Source organism: Lithobates pipiens, unplaced genomic scaffold, assembly GCF_037356315.1.
Source record: "Lithobates pipiens isolate NorthernLeopardFrog02 unplaced genomic scaffold, aLitPip1_a1.2 Scaffold_19, whole genome shotgun sequence".
In the NCBI taxonomy this organism is placed as follows: Eukaryota; Metazoa; Chordata; class Amphibia; order Anura; family Ranidae; genus Lithobates; species Lithobates pipiens.
Window position 1 is genome coordinate 382,913,529 of NW_027507764.1, and position 23,929 is coordinate 382,937,457.

Sequence of the window (23,929 nt, forward strand, 5' to 3'; positions counted from 1 at the left end):
GTATAATAACCACTGGCGGGGCCTAAAGCCCCCGAGCCTGGGAGACGCCCCTGTCCACGAGAGTACAATAGGACTCCCAGACCGGTCGGTGGGGGGGTATTCCGGCGTCCGCCCCGCAAGATATTTCCCTTGAAAGCTACCCGTATCCCAAAGAACACATTTCGGGCCCCCCTCCCCACGGCCAGCCATTCACCCTTGGGTACCAGCTTCCAGGGCCCCCATTGCACAAGCCAGTTCCCACCCCTGCTAAACTGTTTTTCCCCCTTGTATGCTCTGGGAACAGGGATGAGGGGGCAACTGAGTCCACCAAAAAAAAAAAAACACAGAACAGTTGGTGAGGGCAAGGTCGTTGTGGTGGGAACATAGCAGTTTGATGGGGGGATCCGACCAACCGGGCCAGGCGAAACATCGGTTTGGGGGACCACGGAGCTCCGAGGGGTCTCCTCTTCTTGGGCATCTGACTGTGGACCTTATAAAGGTACTTAAAAGGCTGTCGGGCAGGCTTCGAGTTGCGGGAGCTCAGAGATCAGCATACAGTTGCTGCCATGGTCAGCCACGCCCCCCCCGACGTCCTCCCATTTAAACAGGGAATGCGCACGATCTTGCGTGCGCATCCCTGTTCCTTCAGTGGCAGCATGTCACGGAGACACCACTCGCCACCGAGGTGGGTAAACAGCCATTGGGTATGGCTGTCTGCCACGTGATCGGCCGTGATGAATTCACGGCCAGTCACAGATGGTTCCACCCCTACTGTTCACAGCGCATGCCTTGCGCTCGTCGGTGGCGGTGTGTTCCCAGGAACACTGCTCATCACCGACACTGGTAAACAGCCATTGGCCAGCTGTTTACCCATGTGATCAGCTGTGATCCTTTCACAGCCGATCAATAAATGTAAACAAAGCACGGTAACGAGATGTTACTGGGTTCTCTTCCTCACACACCGATTGTGTGTGAGGAGGAGATTGCAGTAACATCTTGTTACTGCTTACAGTACACACCAATCACACTGATGCCTTCCCAATAAAGAGGACCTGTCACCACCCATCATAGTACCTGTCACTCACAGTCCATCAAAGTACCTGTCACAGTCCATCAAAGTACCTGTCACAGTCCATATGAGTACCCAAGTACCTGAGTACCTGTCACAGTCCATCAGAATACCCGAGTACCTGTCACAGTCCATCAGAATACCCGAGTACCTGTCGAGTCCATCAGAATACCCGAGTACCTGTCACAGTCCATCAGAATACCCAAGTACCTGTCACAGTCCATCAGAGTACCCGAGTACCTGTCACAGTTCATCTGAGTACCCAAGTACCTGTCACAGTCCATATGAGTACCTGAGTACCTATCACTGCCCTTCAGAGTACCCGGATACCGGTCATCAGGCCATCAAGTACCCGAGTACCTGTCACCATCCCATCAGAGTACCGAGTACCTATCTGCAGCCCATCAGAATACCCGAGTACCTATTTGCAGCCCATGCCTCATAGAATATACGTTGGGGTGTTTGCTTTGCAAAATGGGGTCATTTTGTGGGTAATTCCATTGTCCTGGTGCTCCAGGACCTTCAAAAGTGGGATGGGTAGGAATGAAATGAGGTGTAATTTATGCTCCTAGAATGCCTGAAGGTTCTACTTCAATGTTTGGCCTCTCTATGTGGCCAGGCGGTGTAAAAGTATCACACATGTGGTATCACCATACTCCGGAAGAGTAGCAGAATGTGTTTTGGGATGTAATTTTTGCTATATACATGCTTTGTGTTAGAAATATCATAAAAATTTACAATTTTGTGTAAAAAAATTTGTGGGCCATTCCATTGTCCTGGTGCTCCAGGGCCTTCAAAAGTGTAATAGGTGGTTGTGAAATGAGATGTCATTTTTGCTCGTAGAACGCCTAAAGGTACTACTTCAAATTTTGGTCCTCTGTATGTGGCCAGGCTGTGTAAAAGTCTCACATGTGGTATCGCCATACTCGGGAAGAGTAGAAGAATGTATTTTGGGGTGTAATTTGTTGTATGCATATGCTGTGTGTGAGAAATAACCTGATGATATGACAATTTTGTAAAAAAAAAAAAAAAGAAATCTTCATTTTGCAAAGAATTGTGGGAAAAAATTACAACTTAAAAAAACTCTAAAAAGGGGTAATTTGGGGGGTATTTGTACTTTCCTGACTTGTTAGTGTCTCAAGAAATGAGATACACCTGATGTACTGAAGGCCTGATCAGCTGTGATCAATTTTCAGTGATTGGCACCATAGTTTGTAGACTCTATAATTTTCACAAAGACCAAATAATATACACTAATTTGGGTTATTTTACCAAAGATATGTAGCAGTATAAATTTTGGCCAAAATTTATGAAGAAAAATTACTAATTAGCAAAACAGAAACAAAGAAAAAGGCATTTTTCACAAAATTTTAGTTTTTTTTTAAATTTATAGCACAAAAAATAAAAAAAAAAACCTAGTGATTAATTACCACTAAAATAAATCTCTATTTGTGCGGAAAAAAGGACACAAGTTTCATATGTAGCTGGCCAGCTAAAACCTGTCCTGGGCTGCTAATGTGACTTACATATGCATATACAGCTAAACCTGATAATAACCTTAATACAGTTTATATGTTCACATGTGAGAGATAAAAGCTGAGTTATTTACTGTGACTTTATACACAAATGCCATATAACAGTTGTATATTGTGTTCACAGAAGCAAATGAGAAACATATGCCTTTTAAGATTCATTGTATGACAGTAAAGGTAAGCTCAAAGACACAGCAGAATTGAAACCAGAAAACATAGTTAAACCTTTGTGACTCTCAGAAGTTTTGGCCAATCACAGCCAATCTCACACTGAGCAAGAGTCTTGGCCAATAACAGCCAGCCTTACACCTATTATTTTGTCTGGGAATTACCCAGCACATTGCTGGATCTCATTACATCAGATAGAATGGACCTGAACAGATTACAGATCCAGCCAGAGTTCAGTTTATGGAAGGAGGTGGCCAAAATAGGTATTTAATGTAGTTATATATGTTACTATTGTTAGAAAATGTGATTAGAACTGTATACTAAACTAGTTATGTGTTCACTTGTAGTTCGACCAAACAGACACCCTAGCAAACATCATCAAACAAATGATCAAGCAAACTATCATCATAGCAAGCGTTCAAACAAGCAAAACTATTTCTTAATCCTCAGATATACCTCTCCGAGAGATCATAAAGTGTCTAAAGTATTTAAAGTGAAAGTACAGATAATGAAGAGAGAAATATATCTACCATTTTATGTAGAATGACAAGATTGAACAGTTGAACCACCATTTGTTATACTTTATTCAACACATGTTTGTACATGCACTGCCTGCTGCTAAATTGTCAGTGTTATATATGAAGAAAAGCTGAAGTTAATAAAGAAGATATTATAGAGGTTTGGTGTGCTCTTTAAACCTACTGCTTCCATAGAACGGTGCTAGAGGAATTATAAAGTAAGAGATAGCCCTGTTTGGACTAAAAGGTCAGAAATTTAAATTCTTCTAATGCTACAGTGCATAAGGCACTTCATAGTGCTGCGCCTGCCACACCCCATGCCATTTTATCTTTAACATTTTTGTATTGCAGCCATTTCAACTTCATTTTTTTCAGAATATATGTCAATTTTGCTGCAGCAGGTTCTATACATGGTACAGATATGCCACTTTGCAGGCAGACTAAGGTGACCCCCCAGGTAGTATACGTAAAGGATTTTTTATTTTTTAAGCATCATTAAAAGCACTGCTCCTTTAAAAACGGTATTAAAAAAATGTCATTGTTACATGTCCTTGAGGGCAGTACCCGGCCCCCCATACCCTTTTTTATTTTAGGTTACATAGACTTTACGGTTCCCATAGGGTTCACAGTTTGGGTCTATATTTTTTCCATGTTTGGGCGTTCTGGTGCAAACCAAACCAATGTTTGGCCCATTTCTACTAATTATTTGTACAGGGGCAAAATTATGTTTCTCTTTTTGGAGTCTATACATTTTTAATACAAGAAATATTTAGCTTTCTTTAGACACTGCAGCTTGGCATTGCATGCTATTAAGTCTATGATCTACCAGAACACCCAGATCCTTCCCTACCATTTTGTCCCACTGTAAAACAGTATGAGAATTGTTATTTATTTTTATGTTGCATGTTACAGTCGGTAATAAGTGAAAAATCATTAATTTCATTATTTTTTACCTCCTTGGTGTTATCCAGAATGTTATTTCTATTTTTTTTTTCCCAAAAAGTTTTTATTGAGTTATATCAAGTTAACAAATAGTATAGAATATACATGTCAATACAATAGTGTAAAGATTAAAGAGGCAATAACCTGGCATCGTCATATGCATACATATCCTAGGAGGAATACTTGCGTCAATAACAGTAGTGGAAAAATGCATCAATAACAACAGTAATGTTGATCAAATGCTGCTGAGTACCAGTGAGCCTCTATGCAAAAGGATTAAGTTGTCTTGCGAACAGAAAACAAAGTGTTTGAAGCTTGGGCTGCTGAGAGCAGGGGGTTGTGATAATTGTGAGGATCGGGGTATAAAAGGAGGCTTTGTAAACACCGTCAGAGGCCATTCCAAATACCATTCACCCCTATAGGGACCTCGCTGTGACTGGGAGGGGGCCAATGGAGAGTAGACATGTTAGTTATACAAAGACGGTATATTTGAGTCTTTCATTTATCCACAAATTCAAGTTTGTTGAGAAAACACATTAGATTGACAATGTTAGTACAGCATATGACAGGTGGGGTATTTACAAAAGTGGGTCAATACAAGGTTAACAATGCAGAGATCAGGTAGGTCCTGAAGGGCCTTGTATTTGCATAACATTGTAAAGTATTTTCCCCAAAAGAAATGAAACGATAAAAAGAAAAAACGGAAAAAAGGGAAGGGAGTGGGTCACACAGATGTAACCAGCAAACAATGCAATCAGCGCCTAGAGGCGATTCAGTTCGCATTGTGCGCTATACAAGTATTTCATTCATTCATTCACAATGACAGAGCGGGCAATAACCCTTTGGTTGAGTTCAGACGGGGTTCGTTTTTTCATAGGACTTTCAATTGGAGTATGTTTAATCCTCAAGGCCAGGCTAGATCTGATTGTGGGGAGAATTTCACTGTTTGCCTACTTTGGTTTAACAGAGGATAAAGGGATGTTAATTGGCTGTGTGAGTGTAACCTGGATATATTGCCTACCTTTTGGGTATGGCGTCTTGATTAATAGGTAAGTGTGGGCTGGACTCTAGGCCGAACGTGGGGTAAACTCTGGTGGGAAGTCTGGGTCCTAATACGATCGTGATGTGGGGGTAAAAAAAAGTAGGGGAAGTGTGAAGGTATGGGCGGGTGTGTTGGGAGGGTTAAGTGCATGCTATGGCGCATCGGTCAGTACTCCTATGTCAGCCGCCTGGGTAGAAAAAGTTCTTGTTTTAAGTCTGATGGGGGTGGGGGGGGGGGATGAGGGAGGGGTGTATGGAATCTAGGTTATGCTTGGGAGCTGGGTCTCAAGTGAGTAGTAGCGAACATTCTTCAGATGTTCGAAAGTGATGCCAGCATGACCATACTTTCCAGTAGCTAGTTGGAGTGTCTCTGGATTGATGAATTAGCTCTTCCATTTCCGCAATACTAAAACCTCAGCCCCGGACCTGGGCAGTTTTTGGGTCGGCTCGACTCTCGGTGCACTGTGCCGCCTCTACGCAGATATATATGTAAGTCTGTGGGTCGAATGTGCATATGTGGGGGGTTCTCCATGTCTGTACATTTGTTTACTTTTCTTTACATTTTTCATTTTTTTATTTTTATTTTTATTATTTTTTTATTTTTTTATATATATTTTTTTTTTTTTTATTTATTTCTTATTTTTTTCTCCAAAAAATTGGCTGTTTATTTTATTTTATTTTATTTTATTTTATTTTACTTTATTCCTAGGCTACCACTACGGTGTTGCTCCTGACGAGTGGCTACAAGGTCACGAAACGCGTAGAGCTTCCAACTGCCGTTTTGTGTATACAATTGTCAACAAAGCATGAACGTTCCTTTTATGTTTTTTTTTTTTTTTTTTAAATGATGCCTCTAATGAGTCATGTATTTATATATAATCTATGCTTATTGAATACTCAGTTCTTCGCATGTTTGCAATCAAGTCCATGTTGGAATGTGTAAACATTGATGAAATAGAAAACATTAATGTATAACTGTGCAATAACATGTAAATATATGATCACTTGTATTTATTAAAAACTTGCTTTTTACCAAATTTTATGCTTCTGCTCCCGTGTGCCTCATACAAAGTCCCGCCTGCTGCTTTCGTCTTTTTTTAAATATTAAATCGGGATGGAGGAGGGGATGTGAACGGCCCCTATTACCTCATTTAAAGTCCCAAATAATTTCCTCTCTTCCTTTTAACAATACTAATTATGTGTTTAATCCAGTCTAAAGTAGTTGGGGGTTTGGTAGAGATGGGATGCACATCTTTGCCGCGTTTAGTATGTATAAAGCTAGTGAACGGTGATAGTTTGTTTTCAGGATTGAGGTGTGATGCAAGAGCATTTGTGCCAGAGAGAATTCTAATTGGAGGGTAGTAAGGTTTGTAATAATGTGGTGGACTTCCTTCCAGAAGGGCTGGATGATAAGGCATGCCCACCATATATGTAGTAGTGTGCCTACTCCTTCAGAGCATCTCCAACACGTAGGTGGTATGTTGGGGGCGAATTTGTGTAATTTGGAAGGGGTTTTTGTACCACATAGAGAATATCTTGAGGCCATTTTCTTGTACCGACACGTTGATTGATCTCTTATGGATGCAAGTATATATGTTTTCCAATAAAAACAAAAAGTACTAATGCGCTCCACCCAGCTAATGATCCTACTGACTATCTAATAATGGGAAGCTGCCAACATAAGCAGTGATCTCTACACCAATAAAAGTAAAATTAAAAAAAGAAAATATGTGGCGCTACCAACCCTGCTCTACTAATACAAGAAATCAATAAAAATAAATAAATAAATAGGAAAAAAATATACAATAGTACAAATACTGCAATAAGTGCAAAAAAAGTGCAAAAAATAATAACCTCACTTGAAAGGTATTCTGTGCAATATATCCAAACAGTGCAATCAATATAGTACAAAATAAATATTATGAATATAAATATGTATAAAATAACAATATTCACATAAGTGCAAATGTAAAAAGAAAGTCCATAGGTGATATATTATAATATAATATAATAACTTGATGATCAATGCAGTGCCAACTCTAATGGTAAATGGTGACCATACAAAAAGTCGCGTCAGGGAGGAGCTAGGTGTTACGTTTGTCACTTCCGGTCGCGGCCGAGGCAGGAAGTCTGTGTGTATACGGATTCGTGATTGTTTCTGCTTAAATGTGAGTATGGATATTGTTTAAATAAATATATTATTTTACATACTTCACATGGGAGCCCCCTCTCTGTCTTTTTCCCATCTCCTACATGACCTATGAACCATTTACTCTAACGGGCTGGACGTATGAGGAGAAGTGGTGGAAGTGTCATCTATATATGTACAGCGCTATATTGGCCATTGATGGTATATGTTTGAGGCTGGACGTATGAGGAGAAATGGTGGAAGTGTCATCTATATATGTACAGCGCTATAATGGTATATGTTTGAGGTGAGAGGCTGGGGGAAACTGGTGGTGCACAACCTGAGCACTGAATTATTGGTGGACTGTCACTCGTTGGCAGTTACTGCTACTTTTTCACTGCATGGACTTTTTGTATGGTCACCATTTACCATTAGAGTTGGCACTGCATTGATCATCAAGTTATTATATTATATTATAATATATCACCTATGGACTTTCTTTTTACATTTGCATTTATGTGAATATTGTTATTTTATACATATTTATATTCATAATATTTATTTTGCACTATATTTATTGATTGCACTGTTTGGATGTATTGCGCAGAATACCTTTCAAGTGAGGTTATTATTTTTTGCACTTTTTTTGCACTTTGTTGCAGTATTTGCACTATTGTATATTTATTTCCTATTTATTTATTTTTATTGATTGCTTGTATTAGAGCAGGGTTGGTAGTGCCACATATTTTCTTTTTTTTATATATGTTTTCCCATTCCTCCTCTGACAGACTTAATGCTAGTTCTCTTTCCCAGCTGTGAGATGCTATGTTGGGGTTGTGGTCTGAGAAGAGGAGAGAGTATATGCTAGAGATCATGTGTCTTTGTGGTTCTGTTTCAGCGCAAATAGCTTCAAAGGGTGTGAGTCGTCTGGTGTATTCTGTGTGAGTTTGATGAGGGGTCAGGAAGTGCCTGATTTGGAAGTAAATCCACTGCGGGAAGGGATGCCCTGACTTCTGTGCAGGTAGGTCAAGCAGAGGGAGAAATTTCTCACCGGAGAAGAAATGTTGTGCGTGCACATCAGAGGGGGGCCAAAAATTGGCAAGGAACACGTCCAACCAATCGGCAGGGAGATCCGGATTGTGACAGATCAGAGTCAGCGGGCTGTGGGTTGAGGAGATGCGATGTGTTCAGCATGCCTTCTGGAAGGTTTGTAGTGTGCTGCCTATTAGTGGATGTTTACAGGCTGGGGGAATATGTTTTGGATCTATCCATTGTATTTGTCTCATTGGTATCGGGGAAACCGCGTTTTCTGTGTCCAGACTTTCGTGTGAGTGTGCACGTTCCAGTCAACGATTCTAATAAGTTGACAGGCCCAATGATATTTCTTGATATCAGGGAGTCCAATACCTCCTTTTAGTTTAGGTAGGGTCAGTCTATCAAAACTGAGCCTAGTGTGGCTTGCGCCCCAGAGGAACTTTTTACATATACTTTGGTATGAGGTAAAGAAGGCGTCAGGTAGTTTTATGGGGATTGTTTGCAGAACATATAGTATTCTCAGGAGGATGTTCATTTTAATTATAGATGCCCTTCTAAACCAGGAAAAAAAGTCCTGATGACCAGACTTTGAGGTCTCTTTGAATGCTATGAAGAAGTGGGAGAGTTTTTGGAATATAGATCCTGGAGACTGGCAGTTAGTTTAATTCCTAGGTAAGTGATTGCGTCTCGGGTCCAGCGGAATGGGAAATTATTTTGGCAGAGATCAAGTGTTTCTTTCCGCAGGGAGATATTTAGGGCTTCGGATTTGGTGAAATTTATTTGTAAGTTCGAGAGGGTATTGAAAGTGGCAAAATCTTTAAGGAGGTTGGGTAATGTGACATGTGGGTCTGTTAGGAATAGGAGGATGTCGTCTGCAAAGGCAGAGATCTTGTAGGTTGTATTTGACACGCTTTTATATCCGAATTGGATCTCAGGCGTTGTAGAAGGGGCACCAGAGTGAGGACGATAATTAGTGGGGGAGAGAGGGCAGCCCTGGGGAGTCCTGTTGGATATGGAGAAGGCGTCTGACAGTTGGCCATTGACCCTGACTAGTGATGGACGAACTTCCGACGGGACGTTTCGCGAACGCGAACCGTAACGTTCACGGCGGGCCCCATTGACTTCAATGGGAGGCAAACTTTACAAACCTACAGGTCATATTTGCAGCCACAAAATAATTACTAGCTGTGCACACATAGTCCCACCACATGGCCAATGACATAACACATGTATGAGGTAAATCTGGGATCGACAACTACAAGCATTCTTTTTTATATGTGAAATTGTGACAATTCAGGACTGTGGAGCGCATGAAGGCAATCGAGGAGAGGGAAGGTCAGGGTAGGCAAAGAAGAGGGAGCAGGAGATGATCAACAGCACCGTTATATAGAGCACTGACACCTGCAACGTGATAGAGTGATCTGACACCAGCACCGTGATAGAGAGCACTGACATCAGCAGCGTGATATACAGCAATGACACCTGCACCATGATAGAGTGATCTGACACCAGCACCGTGATAGAGAGCACTGACATCAGCAGCGTGAAATACAGCAATGGCACCTGCACCGTGATAGAGTGATCTGACACCAGCACCGTGATAGAGAGCACTGACATCAGCAGCGTGACATAAAGCACTGACACCAGCACCGTGATATACAGCACTGACACCTGCACCATAAGCAGCCCCAGGAGGAAATCAGCATAGCACAGGGATGGTGGGAGCCCCTCATAATGAGCATAGCACAGGGATGGTGGGAGCTCCTCATAATATGCACAGCAGAGGTACAGCCCCAGGAGGAAGTCAGCACAGCACAGGGATGGTGGGAGCCCCTCATAATAGGCAGCCCCAGGAGGAAGTCAGCACAGCACAGGGATGGTGGGAGCCCCTCATAATGAGCATAGCACAGGGATGGTGGGAGCCCCTCATAATAAGCAGCCCCAGGAGGATGTCAGCATAGCACAGGGATGGTGGGAGCCCCTCATAATAAGCAGCCCCAGGAGGAAGTCAGCACAGCACAGGGATGGTGGGAGCCCCTCATAATGAGCATAGCACATGGATGGTGGGAGCCCCTCATAATATGCACAGCAGAGGTACAGCCCCAGGAGGAAGTCAGCACAGCACAGGGATAGTGGGAGCCCCTCATAATAAGCAGCACCAGGCGGAAGTCAGCACAGCACAGGGATGGTGGGAGCCCCTCATAATAAGCAGCCCCAGGAGAAATATGACACCGCTAAACCTCTTCAAACAGGAGGGTACGGGCATATAGTACAGTGTGCTTTTTTTGTACAAGGAAGTGAGCCAAATGAAGAAAGAAGGTCTGTGTGCTCGATTAAAAAAATAGTTTATAGACATATACATGGTCTACTGGTCACATGTGTTGAATTCCTCCGAGATCCATGCCTCATTCATTTTTAGAAATGTGAGGTAGTTAACACTGTCGTGAGCTAGGCGAGTACGCTTATCGGTCACGATCCCCCCTGCTGCGCTGAACGTCCTTTCGGACAGGACACTGGACGAGGGGCAAGCCAACAGTTCGATTGCAAATTGGGCAAGCTCTGGCCAGAGGTCAAGCCTGCCCACCCAGTAGTCCAGGGGTTCATCACTCCTCAGAGCGTCCACATTGGCCGTTAACCCGATGTAGTCGGACACCTGGCGGTCTAGGCGTTCCCTGATGCTGGATCCGGATGACACCTGTCGATGGGTCGGCTGAAAGAATGACCTCATATCAGAAGTCACCAACACATCTTCAAACCGGCCTCTTCTTGCAGGCGCTGTTGGATTGGTACCCGCAAATCCTTCTCTGGGAGTGGGAATTGCTCCTCTGCCAGCGCACGCAAAAGCAGAATGCAGCATTTCTCGAAGCAAGGCCTGGAAGTGCTCCATTCTGACAGCCCTCTGTGACGGCGGTAACATTTCCGCCATTTTGTGTTTGTACCGGGGGTCTAAGTACGTTGCCACCCAGTACTGGTCCTTGACCCTTATGCTTTTTATACGGGGGTCCCTATTAAAACACTGGAGCATGAAGGCCCCCATTTGCACTAAACTGGAAGCTGTGTGGTGACCTGGCTCCTGCTCATCATCCAGGATAATGTCGTCCTCTTCATTCTCCTCTCCCCATCCACGCACAACAACAGGGATCCTAGAAAGGTTTAAAGCATGCTCTTCTTGCTCCTCCTCATCCGCCCTGGCACCATCCTCCTCTGACTCTTCTTCAGACTCCTGTTGTTCACTTGTCTCAGATAGAGTAGCCCCCCCTGGGAATTCATCCAGCATTGCGACTTCCTCATCTTCCCGCTCCTGCTCCTCCACAGCTTGATCAATGACACGACGCAATGCACGCTCCATAAAGAAGGCATAAGGTACCATGTCACTGATGGCGCCATGGCTGCGACTGACCAGTTTGGTGATCTCCTCAAATGGCCACAGAAGTCTGCATGCATCATGCATGAGCAGCCACTGGCGTGGTAAAAAAAAACCCAGCTCCCCAGAACCTGTTCTGCCGCAGAGTTCATACAGGTAGACGTTAACTGCACGTTTCTGCTGGAGCAGCCTATCAAGCATATAGAAGGTTGAGTTCCATCGCGTCGGGCAATCGCAAATAAGACGTATGACCGGCAGAATGTGTAGCCGCTGAATGTCAGCAAGGCGAGCCATGGCCGTGTAAGATCTTCTGAAATGGGCCAAGATTTTCCTTGCCTGCCGCAAGATGTCCTGGACCCCAGGGTATTTGAAAATGAATCGCTGCACGACCAAGTTTAAGACGTGTGCCATATATGGCACGTGCCTAATTTTGCCCTGTTTCAATGCGCTAAGCAGATTGGCACCGTTGTCACACACCACTTTACCAACTGTCAAATTGAGCGGTGTTAGCCACTGATCTGCCTGTGAACGCAAAGCTGAAAGGAGTGCCGGGCCAGTGTGGCTCTTGGCTTCCAGGCACAACAGACGCAGCACGGCATGGCAACGTCTCACCTGGCATGTCGAATAGGTTCTGGGGAGCTTGGGCGGCGCAGCAGAAGAGACGCTAGCAGCGGAAAAGGAGGAGTCAGCCAAGGAGGAGAGGGAGGAGGATGGAGTAGGAGGAGGAGGAGAAGAAGAGCCAGGCCTGCATGCAATCCGTGGCGGTAAAACCAAATCTACATGGGTGCCACGGGTTACATGCTTGACGGCCGTCAGAAGGTTCACCCAGTGGGCAGTAAAAGTGATATACTTTCCCTGCCCATGTTTGCTAGACCACGTGTCTGTGGTGAGATGTATCTTGGCACCGACACTGTGTGCCAGAGATACATTCACTTGCCGCTGAACATGGCCATATAGCTCTGGGATGCCCTTCTGTGAGAAATACTTCCTTCCTGGGACCTTCCATTGTGGTGTTCCAATGGCCACCAATTTGCAAAAGGCCTCCGAGTCCACCAGTTTATATGGCAGTAGTTGGCGGGCTTTTAAGTGCTGACATGCCAGCCGTCAACCGTTGGGCAAGAGGGTTATCCGGTGTCATCATTTTTTTACGCTCGAACATCAGGCCCACGGAAGACTGCCTTTTTGCAGAAAAACGTGAGCTTGGCGTGATGGAAGGTGGAGTGGAGGACAATTGTGAGGAGAGAGGAGAAGGAGAAGTAGAAGACGAGGCTGGACGGTGAGAGCCTGGAGTGTGGCTTTGTGTGTTCCGTTGCTCCCACTGGGCCCGGTGATGGCAGCTCATGTGCCTTCTTAAGGGGGTTGTCCCTAGGTGAGTGTTGGGCTTACCGCGACTAATGCGTTGACTGCAAAGATTGCAGATGGCAACACTATTGTCAGCAGCGGACACGTTTAAAAAAGCCCACACTGCGGAGCCATGTGCCGGCGTCCTGGGAGCGCCAGATGTAACCGTACATGGTCGATGACTCGCTCCTGATACATTAGCAGTCTGCTTTGTCCCTCCTGTGCAATGTAAGTTATTCCTGCTTCTCCTCCCTATCTGCTGGTCCATATCTCCCTCTGAACTCCCCTCCTCTTCCTCTCTTGTGGGCACCCACGTGACATCATTAGACACGTCATCATCAACGTCACCTTCCCCACCGCTATAATTAGAGATCTCGGAGTAGGCAGCAACACCGGTGACCAACCTCCTCATTGGGCTGATCTGGGTACTGTCGTCAGACTGCTGAGTGGCGGTTGTTGCTACCTCCTCTTCCTGATCCAATGCCAAGAGTGGCTGCGCATCAGAAATGTCTTGATATGGATCGGAAAATAATTCCTGTGACTCAAGCGGAAGGTATGTGGTGGTGGTGGTGTTGTTGGTGGTAGTGTCTTTGGGGGTGCACATAGCAGAGAGTGAAGAAGAGGGTGCAGATCGAGAGGCTGAGGAGGGTGCAGAAGAGTAAGGCTGAGTGAGCCACTCAACCAAGTCTGGTGCGTCCTTTAAAGTAATTGAACGCACCTTCTGCAACTTCCCACTTTGGCTCAAGCCTGTTGCTCCTGCCCTACCCCTACCACCCCTGCGGAAGGGCCTGCCTCTTCCTCTGCCTGTCATTTTTAAAATGACCCTGTGACAAAACTCTCAGTCCCTATACTGATAAAGGACTGATGCAGAATAGGGCAGCAGTCAGCAGTAGTGCACCTCAACCCTATATATTGTGGACCTATACCAGTCCTTAAGGATTAGCAGACTGTACCTCACTCAACCCTATATACTCTAGTACGCTATACCTTACCAGTCCTTAGAAGGACCTTTATGGAACTAGTAGGTTGTGATTAGCAGACTGTACCTCACTTAACCCTATATACTCTAGTACGCTATACCTTACCAGTCATTAGAAGGACCTTTGTGGAACTAGTAGGTTGTGATTAGCAGACTGTACCTCACTCAACCCTATATACTCTAGTATGCTATACCTTACCAGTCCTTAGAAGGACCTTTGTGGAACTAGTAGGTTGTGATTAGCAGACTGTACCTCACTCAACCCTATATACTCTAGTACGCTATACCTTACCAGTCCTTAGAAGGACCTTTGTGGAACTAGTAGGTTGTGATTAGCAGACTGTACCTCAGTCCCTATACTGATAAAGGACTGCTGCAGAATAGGGCAGCAGTCAGCAGTAGTGAACCTCAACCCTATATATTGTGGACCTATACCAGTCCTTAAGGATTAGCAGACTGTACCTCACTCAACCCTATATACTCTAGTACGCTATACCTTACCAGTCCTTAGAAGGACTTTTGTGGAACTAGTAGGTTGTGCTTAGCAGACTGTACCTCACTCAACCCTATATACTCTAGTACGCTATACCTTACCAGTCCTTAGAAGGACCTTTGTGGAACTAGTAGGTTGTGTTTAGCAGACTGTACCTCACTCAATCCTATATATTCTAGTACGCTATACCTTACCAGTCCTTATAAGGACCTTTATGGAACTAGTAGGTTGTGATTAGCAGACTGTACCTCAGTCCCTATACTGATAAAGGACTGCTGCAGAATAGGGCAGCAGTCAGCAGTAGTGCACCTCAACCCTATATATTGTGGACCTATACCAGTCCTTAAGGATTAGCAGACTGTACCTCACTCAACCCTATATACTCTAGCATGCTATACCTTACCAGTCCTTAGAAGGACCTTTGTGGAACTAGTAGGTTGTGATTAGCAGACTGTACCTCACTCAACCCTATATACTGTAGTACACTATACCTTACCAGTCCTTAGAAGGACCTTTGTGGAACTAGTAGGTTGTGATTAGCAGACTGTACCTCAGTCCCTATACTGATAAAGGACTGCTGCAGAATAGGGCAGCAGTCAGTAGTAGTGCACCTCAACCCTATATATTGTGGACCTATACTAGTCCTTAAGGGTTAGCAGACTGTACCTCACTCAACCCTGTATACTCTAGTACGCTATACCTTACCAGTCCTTAGAAGGACCTTTGTGGAACTAGTAGGTTGTGATTAGCAGACTGTACCTCACTCAACCCTATATACTGTAGTACACTATACCTTACCAGTCCTTAGAAGGACCTTTGTGGAACTAGTAGGTTGTGATTAGCAGACTGTACCTCAGTCCCTATACTGATGAAGGACTGCTGCAGAATAGGGCAGCAGTCAGCAGTAGTGCACCTCAACCCTATATATTGTGGACCTATACCAGTCCTTAAGGATTAGCAGACTGTACATCACTCAACCCTATATACTCTAGTACGCTATACCTTACCAGTCCTTAGAAGGACCTTTGTGGAACTAGTAGGTTGTGATTAGCAGACTGTACCTCAGTCCCTACACTGATAAAGGACTGATGCAGAATAGGGCAGCAGTCAGCAGTAGTGCACCTCAACCCTATATATTGTGGACCTATACCAGTCCTTAAGGATTAGCAGACTGTACCTCACTCAACCCTATATACTCTAGTACGCTATACCTTACCAGTCCTTAGAAGGACCTTTGTGGAACTAGTAGGTTGTGATTAGCAGACTGTACCTCAGTCCCTATACTCATAAAGGACTACTGCAGCAGAAGGGCAGCAGTCAAGTATAATATTCTTTCTATATTTGGAAGAAAGAATATTATATGTGTACAACCCTATTACCATACCAGTCCTGAAAAGGACCTTTGTGGACCTAATAGTAACAGCTACTGATTAAACTGACTGCCCCTCACTGCCACACACAGCTTCCTGTCTGTCCCTATTTAAACTGACAAAACACAGGCTGCTGCAACAATAACTTGAATAGCACTCAAAACTATATCCTGTACTGTACTACTACACCATACCAGTCCTGAAAAGGACTTTTGTGGACCTAATAGTAACAGCTAATGATTAAACTGACGGTCCCTCTCTGCAACACACAGTGTCCTATCTGTCCCTCTCTCAGCACTGACAAAAGACAATCTGCTGCAAAAATGACTTTAATAGCAGTGCCTCAAACCTATATCCTGAACTACACCTATACCATACCAGTCCTTAAAAGAACTTTTGTGGACCTAATAGCTAGCGATTTGGGTCACTGCAGTCTCTCCCTGCTCCACACAGCAACCTCTCCCTATAGTGACAGTAGAAAGAATGTAAAATGGCCGCCGGATCGGGTCTATTTATAAGTTAGGGGGAATGTCTAAGTGTCCATGTGCTGTAATGTCTCAATTGGCTGTCCTGTACCACATGATGGATGTGTCATCATAGGTCAAAGTTTTTTTACACAGTAAACACGTAAGTCCGCGGGGCGAACAGCGGCAATAGTCCGCCGATTGGGCGGACCACGAACAGCCGAAATTCGCCGCAAACCGACCACCGGGCGAACCGTTCGGCCATCCCTAACCCTGACCTTGACTGTTGGGGAGGCATAGAGGGTCATGATGAAGTGTAATGTGCTATCTTGTATGCCAATCTTTTTGAGAGCCTCAAACATATAATCCCATGCCACCCTGTCGAACGCCTTCTCCGCATCCAAGGAGAGAAAGAATCCCTGTTGTCCAGATGAAGACAACCAGTTGTGAATGTTGATGGCCTTTATTGTGTTGTCTCTTGCCTCTCTCCCTGGTATAAAGCCTACCTGGTCTAGTGATATGAGATTTGGTAGCAGAGGCAAAAGACAGTTGGCCAAGATCCTGGTGTATATCTTTAAATCAACATTCAATAGGGAAATAGGCCGGTAATTAGAAACCAGGGCTTCATCCTTGTTGGGTTTGGGAATAACCGAGATATGGGCTGTTAATAGGTCCCACGGTGGAGGGTTATCAGGGGCTATGGAGTTGAAAGCGGACAAGAAGTGTGGACTTAGGGTATCTATAAATGTTTTGTAGTAACTTGTTGTTAACCCATTTGGGCCAGGGCTTTTCCCCGGTTTCACTTGTTTGAGGACAGTGTCAAATTCAGTTGGCGAGATGGGGAGTTCCAGGTTGCTTGCCACGTCATGAGACAGGGGAGTTTGGCTGTATTCGTTTAGGAAGTCTTCGATTATCTGAAGTCGGTGGGGGTTAGCCTTCTGTGGGTTATCGGGATGTAGATTATATAAACGGGTATAATATTGAACAAATTGGTCGGCAATTTGATTGTAACTAATTTGTGGCCTTGTGAGTTCGTTAAGGAGTGAATAGATTTGGAGGCCTGCTACTTACGTAGGGCTCTGGCTAGTAGCTTCCCTGATTTATTACCAAATTCATAAAAGGTTTTAAGGGACAATATGTAATTCCATTTGATTTGTTTGTTCAGCATTTCTAATAGGTCTTGTCTGGCTTGAATAAGTTCGGGGAAAGTTTCCTGTACTTGCGAGATTTTGTGTGCACGCTCTAACGTTCCAATTCAGGTGGTAAGTTGTGTAATGTAAGCATTCCTTTCTTTCCGTTTGGCTGCTATCGCTATGAATTCTCCACGGATTGTACTCTTATGTGCTTCCCATAATAGCATAGAAGAAACCTCTGGGGATTTGTTTTCCTGAAAGTATAGCGTAAGGCGTTCCTTAATTTTAGGGGCCATGACAGGATATGTTAGGAGAGAGGGGTCTTGGCGCCAGATTGGAGGTCTGGGTGGGTTGTCTGTGAATTGCAGGGTCACGGAAATGGGGTGATGATCCGAAAGGTACATGGGATCAATGGAGGCAGTGGTAAGACATGGCAGATCCCTTTGAGACAGGAATAGGTAATCTAATCTAGAGTGCCTATTGTGTGGGGCCGAGAAGAATGTGTAGTCTTTACCATTTGGATAGAGTGTGTGCCATATAGAGGGAGCTTCTGTAAGTGTTTTTTGATAGCCCGTAGTGCTTTATATGGCATGTTGGATGTGCCTGCAGAAGTGTCCTGAAGTGGGTTGAGGGGGACGTTAAAGTCCCCTCCAAGGACAAGGAGTCCTTCCTGGAAGGAGGAAAGTGTTTGTAATGTGTATTTAAAGAATCTTACCTGTCCTGTATTGGGGAGTATATATTGGCGAGTGTGACTCGTTTGCCGCATAAAGTGCCTTTGACAACAATGAATCTCGCATCTTTGTCAATATGGGTGTCGTCGATTTGAAATTGGCAATTTTTTGCCAAGAGGATCGAAACCCCTTTAATTTTTTGCGGTGTGGTTAGCGGTGTGTAGGGCTGTGGGGAATGCCGGATTCGATAATTTCAATACAGAACTGGATTTGAAGTGCGTCTCCTGGAGGAAGACTATGTCTGCTTTGCATCTGTGACAGGAAAGCGGTACCGGAGAACGTTTTTCGGGAACATTGAGTCCGCTTGTATTTAAGGAAACTATTTTGATGGCTCTTTGGGCTTGGTTAAGTGATCATTGTGGCATTATGTGGCGGTGGGGTTTACCTTGAGTGGGCTTAGGGCGGGTATAGATGGACTTCTCGCCTGTTAGGGAGGGAATAGGTGCAAGGGTTGAGGCCCTGTAGATGTGCTACTGGTGATTGGCTTAGATAGGGGGCTGGAAATGAGTGGATGTGGGGCAGGGCAAGCTGGGAAAGTGATACATATGCCCTAAGCATATAGGCAAGGGACTGCCTTGACAGTGTGATTTAAGGTTACTTTTGTGTCCGGGAGTTCTTCACCAGAGAAAAGCAAGGCCCTGCTTACTAATCCAAGGGTTGTAAAGAGTTTTGGCTATATAAACTGGAGAGGTTCAGTGGTGTGGGGAGTGGGGGACTGAGTGGGGGAATACTCGATTCGGCTAGGAGTGGTGGAAGCTATGGAGGAATCACTACCCTCCGATCAGAGAGAAGGAAGATAACGTCAGTGAGAAGGGCATTCAGAGAGGCTTGGTGAATTGGCCAAATGTATCCAAGGGGATTTCGATTGGCCGTTCTTATATTTTTATGATTAGTATTAGTATATTTGAAACTTGGGGGAGTGGAGCAGAGATCTGGGGAGAGATACCCTGTTGGGGGAATTATGCTAACCATCGGGTGAGGGGCAGCAGAAGTAAACTCCCATATAGCTATGTTGTGTACGAGTAGTGGTATAACCAAACAGTACGCTATCTGTAGGGATAACCAAACAGTACGCTGAGGGCCGGTATCTCTGCGTACAGATTTTGAGGTTCATGTGTGGAAGCTGGTTAGGGAGTAGATAGCCCTGTGAGATCTCAGATCACCTACCCATCCACTCTCAGCTGCACCTATTCAGGTACTTAAAAAACATTAACAGAATCAGCTATTAGAATAGAGACACAAGTTTCTCATCAGCATGCTGAGACAATCTCACTGCATGCTCTATGTTAGGGAGAAGCACACTCACGGTCTCACGAAAAGTAGGAGTAGGTAGGATCAAGGCTGCCGATAGTCTGCCTTCTCAGTGCTTCTAGTGGCAGAGACCTGTGCAGGGATGTCAGGCAGTTCGCGAGCACCACAAGAAGCAGAAAGAGCCTGCTGACAATTTGGAGTGTCTGTGATATTCCAGCCGACAGTCATAGGCAATCAGTCAGGACTTTTGTTGAAAGCATGGGGTAAGACACATGTTCAGGATAGTTAAATCCATCTAGTCTAGAGGGTATTCAGTATATCAGGAAGAGTAACACATTACAGTGGGGGATAAGCCGAGTATTTCAAAAGGAGGGGATCAGAGGAAGAGAGGAGGGACAGGATGAAAAGGACGGAAAACGTAGCTCGTGGCGGTGTAATCTATCCACGCTGATCAGCGGTCTCTGCATGCCCTCCTGGTGTGTGGAGCTTTGGACAGGCTGGCTCCATGATCCTGCCCATGCGGTGCGTGTTGAGCCCTGGGATCGGAGGGAGAGCGTAGTCTTCTGGGTTGATGCTCCTGGAATTCCATGGGTTCGTTGTTTGGATAGGATCTTGTCGGAGGTGGGCGAAATTCCGTGTACCAGTCCGGCAATTCAGTATAGGTTATCTCCAGCGTGTCACAAAAGTGGCTTAGATCCTCTGGTACTCTAAGAAGTGCGGTTCTGCCTCATGTGGTGGCCGACAGCATGAAGGGGAACTTCCACCAGTATGGAATCCCTTTGGCACATAGGACTTCCAGAAGGGGGCAAAGTTCCCTTTGTCGCTGTAGAGTGATGGTGGACAGGTCTTGGAAAAGGCGGGTGTCAGCACCCTTATGCGTTAATGCGGTAGTGGAGTGGGCTCTCCACAGTATTTCCTCTTTTAATTGATAGTCAATCATGCAACAGACCACATCCCGGGTCCTTGCCTCTGGGGTGCAGGGCACGGTGTATGCGATCCATGCCTATCAGATTGGTCGTTGGCCTCTCAAGCAGGGAGTTAAATAGGCTGGACACTTCCGCAAGTAGGTGGTCAGCGTCTATCGCCTCAGGTAGGCCTTCGCAGGCGGATGTTATGGCACCTACCACGATTATCAAGATCCTCCATGTGGCGGTTGAGATCTCGAAGCTGCATTTTATGAGTGTCTACAATCTGGCAGGACTGGCGCAGTATGGAGTAATGTGTTGCTGTGTTTTTTCCCACCTCCTGGACTCTCCCCGCAATAGCCTGGATATCGATCTTGAGGTCCAAAATTGCGGTCGTGAGAGCTGCTGTTAGGGTCTCCTTAATGTCTGTCGCCACAGATCTAAGGTCTTGGAGGCTGGGTTGAAGCTACGGGGTGAGGAAAATTCCCTCGTCAGTTGGGTTCCGCTGGTTTGTTCTGGACTGGCGCCCCGCTGATTGAGATAGGCCTCGTGAAGACGCCATGTTACCTGAATGTGTCTGTAACATTTCCGGAATGTCTTGGCTGAGTCGTCCGGATTCGCCCCTTGGGGACCTGGAGCGAGAGGCAGAGGAACTGCAGGAGAAAGTTCCCATGGTACTTGGTGGTTCAGAAGGTGCGGGGCCTCTGTAATGGTTAGTAAGTTCTCTCTGTTGGCGGGAGCTCACAGATTATGCTGCCATCTTCTGCCAAGGTCAGGCCACGCCCCTGTTATTTCTATTTTTAATCCCCAACTCTATACATTTTAATTCCAATGCTTTCTTATAGTACCACTTTTCTTGAAAACTTTCTATTTGTAATTTTATCTGATCTTGCTATATTTCACAATTTATTTTAATCCACATCTGTCCTTTGGGGATGACAGAAATCAGCCTAGACTGATGACAGCTGTGTTTAGGTATATATAATCTTCTATTCATTGGTTTGAAATCCTCTGCTTAGATGACCCTAGTGAATCATATGCCATATAATTACCATAAATATATTGTAAACATTGTTCAAGTTTATACTGGTCCATTATTATAAAAATACAGTCAATGAACCTCTTCCATAGTAACAAAACAAGGCCAATTTTTGTCAGAAATTTCCTTATCCTCCTTTTTAGATATAGACTGGTTAGCTAGACTACACCTCTACACCTTTTAGATTGGGGATATCATTTGTGTTATTGTACGAAAAATAACTATTTTTCCTTCCTGTAAGCAGTCTAAAATAATTCCTGCTAGTTCCAAGGGCACCCCCACTGACCTTCTAAGTGCCCACTTGGTTGCCCCCAACCTGTTTGTTTACTTTTTATTTACGTTTTCAAGTTTTGAAATATGTGAATGTGCATTAAGGTGTACACACACAAACAGCACAGGTCACAAATAAGGTCATGCATTTATTTTATTTCTATTGTTATTTTTTATAAGTGCAGGGCACATTGTGAACACTCATTCATTATCTGCACAGATTAGGGCACAGTAGTTATAACCTATTTAGTTTTTGGGTGGAATTACATACATTCATTTTAGTGAGGAGCCACATCCAATATATTTTTTTTTTACAGGTATTTATATAACAACAGTTTATGAAGAGCTTTAAATCACATCAGTCCCCGCCTTCAAGGTGCTTACAATATAAGATCCCTATCTCATAAGTATTCATACATCTGTACACACACATTAGGGTCAGTCTGGACTAGAGCCAGCATGCCTTTGGAATGTAGATGGAAACCAAAGTACCTGAAGGAAAACCATGCAAGCATAGGGAGAACATGCAAATTCCATTCACATAGTGTCCGGACCAAAATTTGAACCAGAGACCCCAGTGTTGTAAGGCAGAATATGCAGTAAATATAGATTACAAAAAGGGGTTGACAATGTTAACACAAAAATTGTATTAATATTTAATTAAATTGAGTAATCACGTCAAATTAAATAAGCACAGAGGGATTTTCTTTTCATATGGTTGGATAACTTACTTTTAATAATCACACAGGTTTTGTGTGAATGTTCTCAAATCCTTTAGTAAATCTGCTTCATGTTGACAATATCTTTACTCGCTGCCGCTTAGAACACCCCTCCCTTCTGGAAATGCTTTAAATGAGGAGCTTACAAAAGTGATAACGTAGAAAAGTATTAACTAGATGCTTTAAAAATAATTTTGCAACCTTACCTGGTTATATTAGAGCCTTGTAAATCATTAATTGACAGCTCTACTATAAAGTACATTATTCATGGAAAAAAATTATCTTTAGGATAGATGGTTGTCAAAGATCTCAATATGTGCTCTAATGGTTGATGAAGCTTGTCGTCATTTAAATTTGATAAAGATGTGCTTAATTTTCTAATAAAATACAAGTGATGTTTTGACTAATTTCTTTGCAATGCCTTACTAACAAAATTAACAGCTCAGTGAAGTATGACCATCAGGCATCTACGTTTAACAAAGCAAAGGCTATCATTCTATTTATCAAACGATAAGACATGGAAAGGGCAATAAAAGATGGTCTAAAAATCATTGTTAAATTTAGAAACCTAAATACAGCAGGGAAAATGGTCTTTGTACTGGCTGAAAGTAAGAGTAAGTTCCTTTGCAAGAAATAGTGTGGTGAAAATTCACTTTGCAAATATGCAATCACTCATATAATTGGTTGATGGAAGGCAGCAGACCACTAGTCACAGATTTACTAAGTTAAGGGAAAACTTGCATTGCACTATTATATCAATTTATATTTCAAGCTCAGGTCAGAGATTTCTAGACCCAGCTAAAATTCACTTAAATCTTTCTTGTAGTTGTTTCTTACCAACTTAGGTGCAATTACCAGAACTTATTTGTAGTTCTACACTAAACACTACAGCAGGGGTGCCCAACCAGTGGCCCGCAGAGTCCTCTGTTGTGGCCTGTGACCCCCAACTTTGGGATAGCAGGTTGGAAAAGCACAATTCACGTGTTGTCGACCCACCATCCCACAGCATCAGTTGTTGTGAATGGAGCCAGCAGTAGAGGAAACAGAGCTGCATAAGCTGACGCTTCCTGTATATCGCCAACTCCTGTCGTAGGCAGAGTGATACCAAATGTACTCTGTCTGGGACGGCAATAGCCAGTAATACCTGAATAGAAGACTGTTATTAAAAGTAAGTTTATTATTAAAACCACAGTGTATATATGTGCAAATCTGTTCTGCAGTGGTTACTTGGCTGAATTTCAAACTGATCTGCAGGGCTAGCTGCACTGTGCCATAGACTTCTGTTATTACCTGTGGGTTTGGTGCGCTTTTAGAAAGTGCACCGCACCTGCAGGACATAATAGAAGTCTATGGCAAAGTGCAGCTGACCTGCAGGAAAGCCACGGGAACTGCCCTGCATCTGTGGCATGGGTAAACTGCAGTGCATCAGTGTGAAAGCAGCCTTAGACCCCTTTGTCC

At 44.1% G+C, this 23,929-nt stretch overlaps 1 long non-coding RNA gene across 1 annotated transcript; it reads left to right on the plus strand.

Annotated features, from left to right (window-relative positions):
- The first annotated feature begins 2,901 nt into the window (after nucleotides 1-2,901).
- On the plus strand, nucleotides 2,902-3,425 carry LOC143998322 (uncharacterized). The gene is made up of 2 exons (XR_013277850.1): nucleotides 2,902-3,011; nucleotides 3,096-3,425. It is a non-coding gene; the product is annotated as an uncharacterized LOC143998322 (long non-coding RNA).
- Nucleotides 3,426-23,929: the final 20,504 nt, after the last annotated feature.